The following is a 9,689-nucleotide window of genomic DNA, read 5'->3' as shown; positions in this document are numbered from 1 at the left end:
AAGACTTTACCAGCTATGTAGACAGCAACAAACTTTTGCTAGGTTAACTTTCAAGAAACCCCTTTTTTTTTTAAATGAGACAGCAAATGAATGACGTTATGTTAAGCATGGGGAACACTTTACCAACAAATTTTTAAACACAAAGAATTTACGTGATATTGTTTTAAGTCACTTTTTGTTCGACAATTTAAACCAACAGAGAAATTATGTTATGTTAGCTTTAAGAACATTTCCCCAACAAATCAGAGCAAACAAATTATGTTAGGTTAAGTTTAAGAACACTTCATCAACAAATCAAAACAACAAAGAAGTTTCGTTCTATCAGAGTTGGCCACATTTTATCAACGAAGCTATTTGCATGGCGTCCACCCCCGTCTTTAGATTAAAGTAGAAAATTATTTATACTTAGTTGTATTCGTGGGAGAAACATGTGCTGTCGTTTCCCTTTTTTTAAATAATCACTTTTGAAATTTCAAACTAAAGTCGCCTACTCTGTCACAACTAACAACGTCACATCTCCACGCGTCGACGTCACTAAAAACCAAAATGGCGTTCACTAAACTCCACTCGCCTGACCTCTGGTGCTCGAAACATCGGGAACTTAAAGAAGCTAATACAGTGGCATCTGTTAGACCGCTAGACGCCTCTTATCCTAACCTCAGATCTTTACAACTGATTGCCTATACTTTGAAGCGTTTTTTTATTTATTTTAAATTTAAATTCCTTGATACTGTTTTTGACAGTGTCAATGGAGGGATCGGACATGTTTCTGGGAAAGTGCTGCGAGGAATGGTTACAAGAAATTCTCCTCATCAAAAGGTCTGGACAGAAGCGAAGCGAATGTTTTCCGAGATGGAATTTGTGAAGTCTAAGCCTGCAGATCGAGCACGGCCTCCAGTCTTAGATGGATGGTGTCGTACACTGAACTCGCCTAGGAAACTACCTTAGGCAGCATCCGTTTGCAACTGCAATTCACGCAAAAGTTGCTACAGGTTTCCCAAGCTCCATACGAACAGCACATAGATGACTAAAAGCAACTGAACTGAGAAATGGTTGTTCTGCTAATAAATGTTTAAAAGCTTCAGCATTTTTTACTTTTTTTTTTCATTTTATAGCGGTTTGAGTTTCTTTAATAATTTATTCAATTGCAATCTTTGCAATTAATTTGCACTCCACGACACTGACTTATATGACATTAAAAGACGTTTTAGAAACTTCAGATTTAAGAGAAATTTACAATGCTCAAGTTTTGTATTTGAAAAATTGTACGACTTTAAAATGGCCGCAACTGTACTATACTTTCCAGTGCTTCATTCCAATAATTCTTTTATATACATGTAACTGTAATAGTCATGTGTTATATACATATAATAAGAAAGGTCCACTTACTTTGTGATGTGCACATTTTATATTTTAATATATTCTTTACGCGTTAAAGTTGTTTTTGATTATTTCAACTAGTTGAATAGTTTTTGTAAATTATTGTCTCTTCTGTACAATGTTCTATTTTTATAATATAATACGATTTTTATTACATTATGTTTAAACAAATAGTGTACAGAAGGATACAATAATTTACAAATACTATGAAAAATAAATTATGATTTATTCTACAAGAATCATAGAAGTGTTTAAATGTCCCGCCTTTGACATTAGTTGGTCTGATGAGCTTAGATGGCGCCAACCAACAAGTCGGTAACATTGGAGATCAACTTCTATAAAGAGTATATTCTATGGCCGGTGACGACAGTTAGTTCTGGAACACCCAGCAGGCAAGAGGTTGTATTACAATTGTGTACAGAGCGCTTTCTGTGGTTTTCCATTGTTTCAGTTTTATAAATTGTGTTTTCACCCTGATTATCACCTGGACTTTTCCCCCTTGTCGTTGGAGCCGCCAACCACCGCTGCCGTCTTCCGTGGGGCTGAGAATCGCTTCTTCGCTCGCGGAGGGAGGAACGTTTGGGGCGGTAAGAACGCTGGGCGTTTGGTTGAATTGGACAGGTATGTGCTTATTTTAATTATCTCTCTTTGGATGCAAGCTGGTGCTCTTGAGTGCATGGTTCTTTAGTTGAACATTGTTGCGAGATTATTCTAACGCGAATCTCCGCTTCTCTATGTACCCGGTGCGAACCACCCAGAATGCCGTTTTGGCGTGGAAATCGCCGAGCCACGACCCGGGGCCCGTTGTAGAAGATCTCCAGACGTTCGTCGCAACGTAATCGTCGTTTTCTTAGTTTTGTTTTCAGTATCAGTAAATCGTTGTCGCAGGGCTTTTCAGGGAATTCATTAGTTAGGATGCAGTTAAAATTCATAAATTTTATATCTAAGGTTTTTGGATGGTTTTTCCCCAGTCGTCACTTCTTTTTTTAAATTTTCATGTTCGGACAATTTCAAATCAAAATTCAATCGTTAAGAGAGAGAGAGAGAGGGCGGGGGCGAGCGTGCAGATGGCCCACTCGAGATTATCAATGTTTAGGCTAGACGATTTTAATGGGCGCTAGTCTGAAAAATCTACGTTCCCATATCATTTTTGTGTCAGTCAGCAGAGAAATGTCGGTTGACCTCAATAATTATTACTCAAAGTAGTAACGGAAAGCTGGACCACTGTTTTATGTTATGACTTATGTGTTACCCTGTGAATTCGATATTTACCATTTTGAAAAGCACACATTCAAAGCGCAATGTGTACCAAACGTTATATTTTATTGTGTTGGTTTGACATGTTTGTATGTATGTTTGTATGTATTTTTGTCGACATTATTTTATGTGCAGTTTTCCGTTGCATTCACATTTTAACGAATTAATTCTCGATTGGGTAAAAGTCCTTGACAAATGTGGCGTACTTAAACTTTGTTGCAATATCCACAATTTTAGTTTTGGGTTTGATAGTTCAAGTTTCCAAATTATTAAAACTTAAATTTGTCTAATCAAAAAAATGTTCGGGGTTGTTTGGCACGAGCGGGGAGCGGCCCAAATTCAAATTGATGATTTTTCGTTCATTCGTATGACTGTTTATTCGCAATACCAAATGCCGCCAACACGGGATATGCGGAGGGTGTCTTGCTGGTAAAGGAAACTTTAGTGGTGGGAGTCAGTGTCGTGTGTCCCGCGGTGGATGGAGTAAAGTTACGAGATAATACTTGCCGCCGCTGCCTCGAGCGCCGGCGAACACAGGATGGAGATAGCGTGACGTTTGGGGTGGCACAGTGACTTGGTTGTACGTAGCTGGTTAGAGCGAAAAGACAGTCAAAAGACAAGGCCAAGAACCGCTAGCGCTACACACCCCCTGTTTCTAAATTTATTGAATTAAATTATGTTTTTTTGTTATCTGCTGACTGAAAAGAAATAATTTCTAACACGCCACAATGACAGCTGTGGCAATGCCATCCAATTACTTTAGCTAGAGCTTTCGCGAACTTGTTTTTTTTTATTGTATGTCACGGCTAGGATGTTGAAAATATTATAACAAAAATTATAATTGTTTTCATAAAAGATGGAGAGGTTTTTGCAGCTGGGAAAATATGCTCATCAAGTTTATTTCACAGCTTTTGTCCTCTCTCTTAAGAGGAACCAATTTTCAGCCAATTGTTTTGTTATATGTGTAAACTTAAATATTCTAGCCCAGTTCAAATCTCTTTTTACCAAAATTTAATAAAAAAATGTTCCTTTTCAGCGCTGACTTTGACTTCCTACACTCTTCCCGCTCCGCATTGCGCTAATTTGTATCCGAACACATTCCGCCATTTATACACAACGTAAGGGTTCCCATTTTGTTGACGATCACAGTTCATGGCCACTTTTCGAATTTTTCGCGGGTTTTCAAATTTTGTGCGCATGTCTTCGATTTTGGCGGAATGTTTGGGTTATTACACTACGAACGCCAGAATGCATAAAATTGACCTAAACGTCTCCTTTTCCTATTCTGAGTCGATTCTGCATGCTTTAAGTGTGTTTGGTGGCTCAGAACCATCAAAAAACGTTGAAATATAGTTCAAATTCAATAAAAATCGACAAAAATTCAGTTTCTAGCTAAAATTTGATGGTTTCGTTGCACTTTCCGAGCCCGTTGGGTATCTGAGTGGCTTAAAAGTACAAGAAAACACTTCAAAAGTGACGTTTCTGAAGAATTTTAACAGTTTTCTTGTATCTACGAACGCCAGAATGCATAAAATTGACCTAAACGTCTCCTTTTCCTATTCTGAGTCGATTCTGCATGCTTTAAGTGTGTTTGGTGGCTCAGAACCATCAAAAAACATTGAAATATAGTTCAAATTCAATAAAAATCGACAAAAATACAGTTTCTAGCTAAAATTTGATGGTTTCGTTGCACTTTCCGAGCCCGTAGGGTATCTGAGTGGCTTAAAAGTGCAAGAAAACACTTAAAAGTGACGTTTCTGAAGAATTTTAACAGTTTTCTTGTATCTACGAACGCCAGAATGCATAAAATTGACCTAAACGTCTCCTTTTCCTATTCTGAGTCGATTCTGCATGCTTTAAGTGTGTTTGGTGGCTCAGAACCATCAAAAAACGTTGAAATATAGTTCAAATTCAATAAAAATCGACAAAAATACAGTTTCTAGCTAAAATTTGATGGTCTCGTTGCACTTTCCGAGCCCGTAGGGTATCTGAGTGGCTTAAAAGTACAAGAAAACACTTCAAAAGTGACGTTTCTGAAGAATTTTAACAGTTTTCTTGTATCTACGAACGCCAGAATGCATAAAATTGACCTAAACGTCTCCTTTTCCTATTCTGAGTCGATTCTGCATGCTTTAAGTGTGTTTGGTGGCTCAGAACCATCAAAAAACGTCGAAATATAGTTCAAATTCAATAAAAATCGACAAAAATACAGTTTCTAGCTAAAATTTGATGGTTTCGTTGCACTTTCCGAGCCTGTAGGGTATCTGAGTGGCTTAAAAGTACAAGAAAACACTTCAAAAGTGACGTTTCTGAAGAATTTTAACAGTTTTCTTGTATCTACGAACGCCAGAATGCATAAAATTGACCTAAACGTCTCCTTTTCCTATTCTGAGTCGATTCTGCATGCTTTAAGTGTGTTTGGTGGCTCAGAACCATCAAAAAACGTTGAAATATAGTTCAAATTCAATAAAAATCGACAAAAATACAGTTTCTAGCTAAAATTTGATGGTTTCGTTGCACTTTCCGAGCCCGTAGGGTATCTGAGTGGCTTAAAAGTACAAGAAAACACTTCAAAAGTGACGTTTCTGAAGAATTTTAACAGTTTTCTTGTATCTACGAACGCCAGAATGCATAAAATTGACCTAAACGTCTCCTTTTCCTATTCTGAGTCGATTCTGCATGCTTTAAGTGTGTTTGGTGGCTCAGAACCATCAAAAAACGTTGAAATATAGTTCAAATTCAATAAAAATCGACAAAAATACAGTTTCTAGCTAAAATTTGATGGTTTCGTTGCACTTTCCGAGCCTGTAGGGTCTCTGAGTGGCTTAAAAGTACAAGAAAACACTTCAAAAGTGACGTTTCTGAAGAATTTTAACAGTTTTCTTGTATCTACGAACGCCAGAATGCATAAAATTGACCTAAACGTCTCCTTTTCCTATTCTGAGTCGATTCTGCATGCTTTAAGTGTGTTTGGTGGCTCAGAACCATCAAAAAACGTTGAAATATAGTTCAAATTCAATAAAAATCGACAAAAATACAGTTTCTAGCTAAAATTTGATGGTTTCGTTGCACTTTCCGAGCCTGTAGGGTATCTGAGTGGCTTAAAAGTACAAGAAAACACTTCAAAAGTGACGTTTCTGAAGAATTTTAACAGTTTTCTTGTATCTACGAACGCCAGAATGCATAAAATTGACCTAAACGTCTCCTTTTCCTATTCTGAGTCGATTCTGCATGCTTTAAGTGTGTTTGGTGGCTCAGAACCATAAAAAAACGTTGAAATATAGTTCAAATTCGATAAAAATCGACAAAAATACAGTTTCTAGCTAAAATTTGATGGTTTCGTTGCACTTTCCGAGCCCGTAGGTTATCTGAGTGGCTTAAAAGTACAAGAAAACACTTCAAAAGTGACGTTTCTGAAGAATTTTAACAGTTTTCTTGTATCTACGAACGCCAGAATGCATAAAATTGACCTAAACGTCTCCTTTTCCTATTCTGAGTCGATTCTGCATGCTTTAAGTGTGTTTGGTGGCTCAGAACCATCAAAAAACGTTGAAAAATAGTTCAAATTCAATAAAAATCGACAAAAATACAGTTTCTAGCTAAAATTTGATGGTTTCGTTGCACTTTCCGAGCCTGTAGGGTCTCTGAGTGGCTTAAAAGTACAAGAAAACACTTCAAAAGTGACGTTTCTGAAGAATTTTAACAGTTTTCTTGTATCTACGAACGCCAGAATGCATAAAATTGACCTAAACGTCTCCTTTTCCTATTCTGAGTCGATTCTGCATGCTTTAAGTGTGTTTGGTGGCTCAGAACCATCAAAAAACGTTGAAATATAGTTCAAATTCAATAAAAATCGACAAAAATACAGTTTCTAGCTAAAATTTGATGGTTTCGTTGCACTTTCCGAGCCTGTAGGGTATCTGAGTGGCTTAAAAGTACAAGAAAACACTTCAAAAGTGACGTTTCTGAAGAATTTTAACAGTTTTCTTGTATCTACGAACGCCAGAATGCATAAAATTGACCTAAACGTCTCCTTTTCCTATTCTGAGTCGATTCTGCATGCTTTAAGTGTGTTTGGTGGCTCAGAACCATCAAAAAACGTTGAAATATAGTTCAAATTCAATAAAAATCGACAAAAATACAGTTTCTAGCTAAAATTTGATGGTTTCGTTGCACTTTCCGAGTCTGTAGGGTCTCTGAGTGGCTTAAAAGTACAAGAAAACACTTCAAAAGTGACGTTTCTGAAGAATTTTAACAGTTTTCTTGTATCTACGAACGCCAGAATGCATAAAATTGACCTAAACGTCTCCTTTTCCTATTCTGAGTCGATTCTGCATGTTTTAAGTGTGTTTGGTGGCTCAGAACCATCAAAAAACGTTGAAATATAGTTCAAATTCAATAAAAATCGACAAAAATACAGTTTCTAGCTAAAATTTGATGGTTTCGTTGCACTTTCCGAGCCCGTAGGGTATCTGAGTGGCTTAAAAGTACAAGAAAACACTTCAAAAGTGACGTTTCTGAAGAATTTTAACAGTTTTCTTGTATCTACGAACGCCAGAATGCATAAAATTGACCTAAACGTCTCCTTTTCCTATTCTGAGTCGATTCTGCATGCTTTAAGTGTGTTTGGTGGCTCAGAACCATCAAAAAACGTTGAAATATAGTTCAAATTCAATAAAAATCGACAAAAATACAGTTTCTAGCTAAAATTTGATGGTTTCGTTGCACTTTCCGAGCCCGTAGGGTATCTGAGTGGCTTAAAAGTACAAGAAAACACTTCAAAAGTGACGTTTCTGAAGAATTTTAACAGTTTTCTTGTATCTACGAACGCCAGAATGCATAAAATTGACCTAAACGTCTCCTTTTCCTATTCTAAGTCGATTCTGCATGCTTTAAGTGTGTTTGGTGGCTCAGAACCATCAAAAAACGTTGAAATATAGTTCATATTCAATAAAAATCGACAAAAATACAGTTTCTAGCTAAAATTTGATGGTTTCGTTGCACTTTCCGAGCCTGTAGGGTCTCTGAGTGGCTTAAAAGTACAAGAAAACACTTCAAAAGTGACGTTTCTGAAGAATTTTAACAGTTTTCTTGTATCTACGAACGCCAGAATGCATAAAATTGACCTAAACGTCTCCTTTTCCTATTCTGAGTCGATTCTGCATGCTTTAAGTGTGTTTGGTGGCTCAGAACCATCAAAAAACGTTGAAATATAGTTCAAATTCAATAAAAATCGACAAAAATACAGTTTCTAGCTAAAATTTGATGGTTTCGTTGCACTTTCCGAGCCTGTAGGGTATCTGAGTGGCTTAAAAGTACAAGAAAACACTTCAAAAGTGACGTTTCTGAAGAATTTTAACAGTTTTCTTGTATCTACGAACGACAGAATGCATAAAATTGACCTAAACGTCTCCTTTTCCTATTCTGAGTCGATTCTGCATGCTTTAAGTGTGTTTGGTGGCTCAGAACCATAAAAAAACGTTGAAATATAGTTCAAATTCGATAAAAATCGACAAAAATACAGTTTCTAGCTAAAATTTGATGGTTTCGTTGCACTTTCCGAGCCCGTAGGTTATCTGAGTGGCTTAAAAGTACAAGAAAACACTTCAAAAGTGACGTTTCTGAAGAATTTTAACAGTTTTCTTGTATCTACGAACGCCAGAATGCATAAAATTGACCTAAACGTCTCCTTTTCCTATTCTGAGTCGATTCTGCATGCTTTAAGTGTGTTTGGTGGCTCAGAACCATCAAAAAACGTTGAAAAATAGTTCAAATTCAATAAAAATCGACAAAAATACAGTTTCTAGCTAAAATTTGATGGTTTCGTTGCACTTTCCGAGCCTGTAGGGTCTCTGAGTGGCTTAAAAGTACAAGAAAACACTTCAAAAGTGACGTTTCTGAAGAATTTTAACAGTTTTCTTGTATCTACGAACGCCAGAATGCATAAAATTGACCTAAACGTCTCCTTTTCCTATTCTGAGTCGATTCTGCATGCTTTAAGTGTGTTTGGTGGCTCAGAACCATCAAAAAACGTTGAAATATAGTTCAAATTCAATAAAAATCGACAAAAATACAGTTTCTAGCTAAAATTTGATGGTTTCGTTGCACTTTCCGAGCCTGTAGGGTATCTGAGTGGCTTAAAAGTACAAGAAAACACTTCAAAAGTGACGTTTCTGAAGAATTTTAACAGTTTTCTTGTATCTACGAACGCCAGAATGCATAAAATTGACCTAAACGTCTCCTTTTCCTATTCTGAGTCGATTCTGCATGCTTTAAGTGTGTTTGGTGGCTCAGAACCATCAAAAAACGTTGAAATATAGTTCAAATTCAATAAAAATCGACAAAAATACAGTTTCTAGCTAAAATTTGATGGTTTCGTTGCACTTTCCGAGTCTGTAGGGTCTCTGAGTGGCTTAAAAGTACAAGAAAACACTTCAAAAGTGACGTTTCTGAAGAATTTTAACAGTTTTCTTGTATCTACGAACGCCAGAATGCATAAAATTGACCTAAACGTCTCCTTTTCCTATTCTGAGTCGATTCTGCATGTTTTAAGTGTGTTTGGTGGCTCAGAACCATCAAAAAACGTTGAAATATAGTTCAAATTCAATAAAAATCGACAAAAATACAGTTTCTAGCTAAAATTTGATGGTTTCGTTGCACTTTCCGAGCCCGTAGGGTATCTGAGTGGCTTAAAAGTACAAGAAAACACTTCAAAAGTGACGTTTCTGAAGAATTTTAACAGTTTTCTTGTATCTACGAACGCCAGAATGCATAAAATTGACCTAAACGTCTCCTTTTCCTATTCTGAGTCGATTCTGCATGCTTTAAGTGTGTTTGGTGGCTCAGAACCATCAAAAAACGTTGAAATATAGTTCAAATTCAATAAAAATCGACAAAAATACAGTTTCTAGCTAAAATTTGATGGTTTCGTTGCACTTTCCGAGCCTGTAGGGTATCTGAGTGGCTTAAAAGTACAAGAAAACACTTCAAAAGTGACGTTTCTGAAGAATTTTAACAGTTTTCTTGTATCTACGAACGCCAGAATGCATAAA

The 9,689-nt window shown here is 36.6% G+C and overlaps 1 long non-coding RNA gene across 1 annotated transcript; it reads left to right on the top strand.

Annotated features, from left to right (window-relative positions):
• The first annotated feature begins 1,785 nt into the window (after window positions 1-1,785).
• On the top strand, window positions 1,786-2,496 carry LOC135120738 (uncharacterized). Its single transcript, XR_010278710.1, has 2 exons — window positions 1,786-2,001; window positions 2,139-2,496. It is a non-coding gene; the product is annotated as an uncharacterized LOC135120738 (long non-coding RNA).
• Window positions 2,497-9,689: the final 7,193 nt, after the last annotated feature.

The sequence above is a fragment of the Zophobas morio genome, unplaced genomic scaffold, assembly GCF_036711695.1.
Source record: "Zophobas morio isolate AGI-343-1 ecotype UQ-CSIRO unplaced genomic scaffold, CSIRO_AGI_Zmor_V1 ptg000416l, whole genome shotgun sequence".
Taxonomy (NCBI): Eukaryota; Metazoa; Arthropoda; class Insecta; order Coleoptera; family Tenebrionidae; genus Zophobas; species Zophobas morio.
This window is presented reverse-complemented; position numbering and strand designations above follow the sequence as displayed.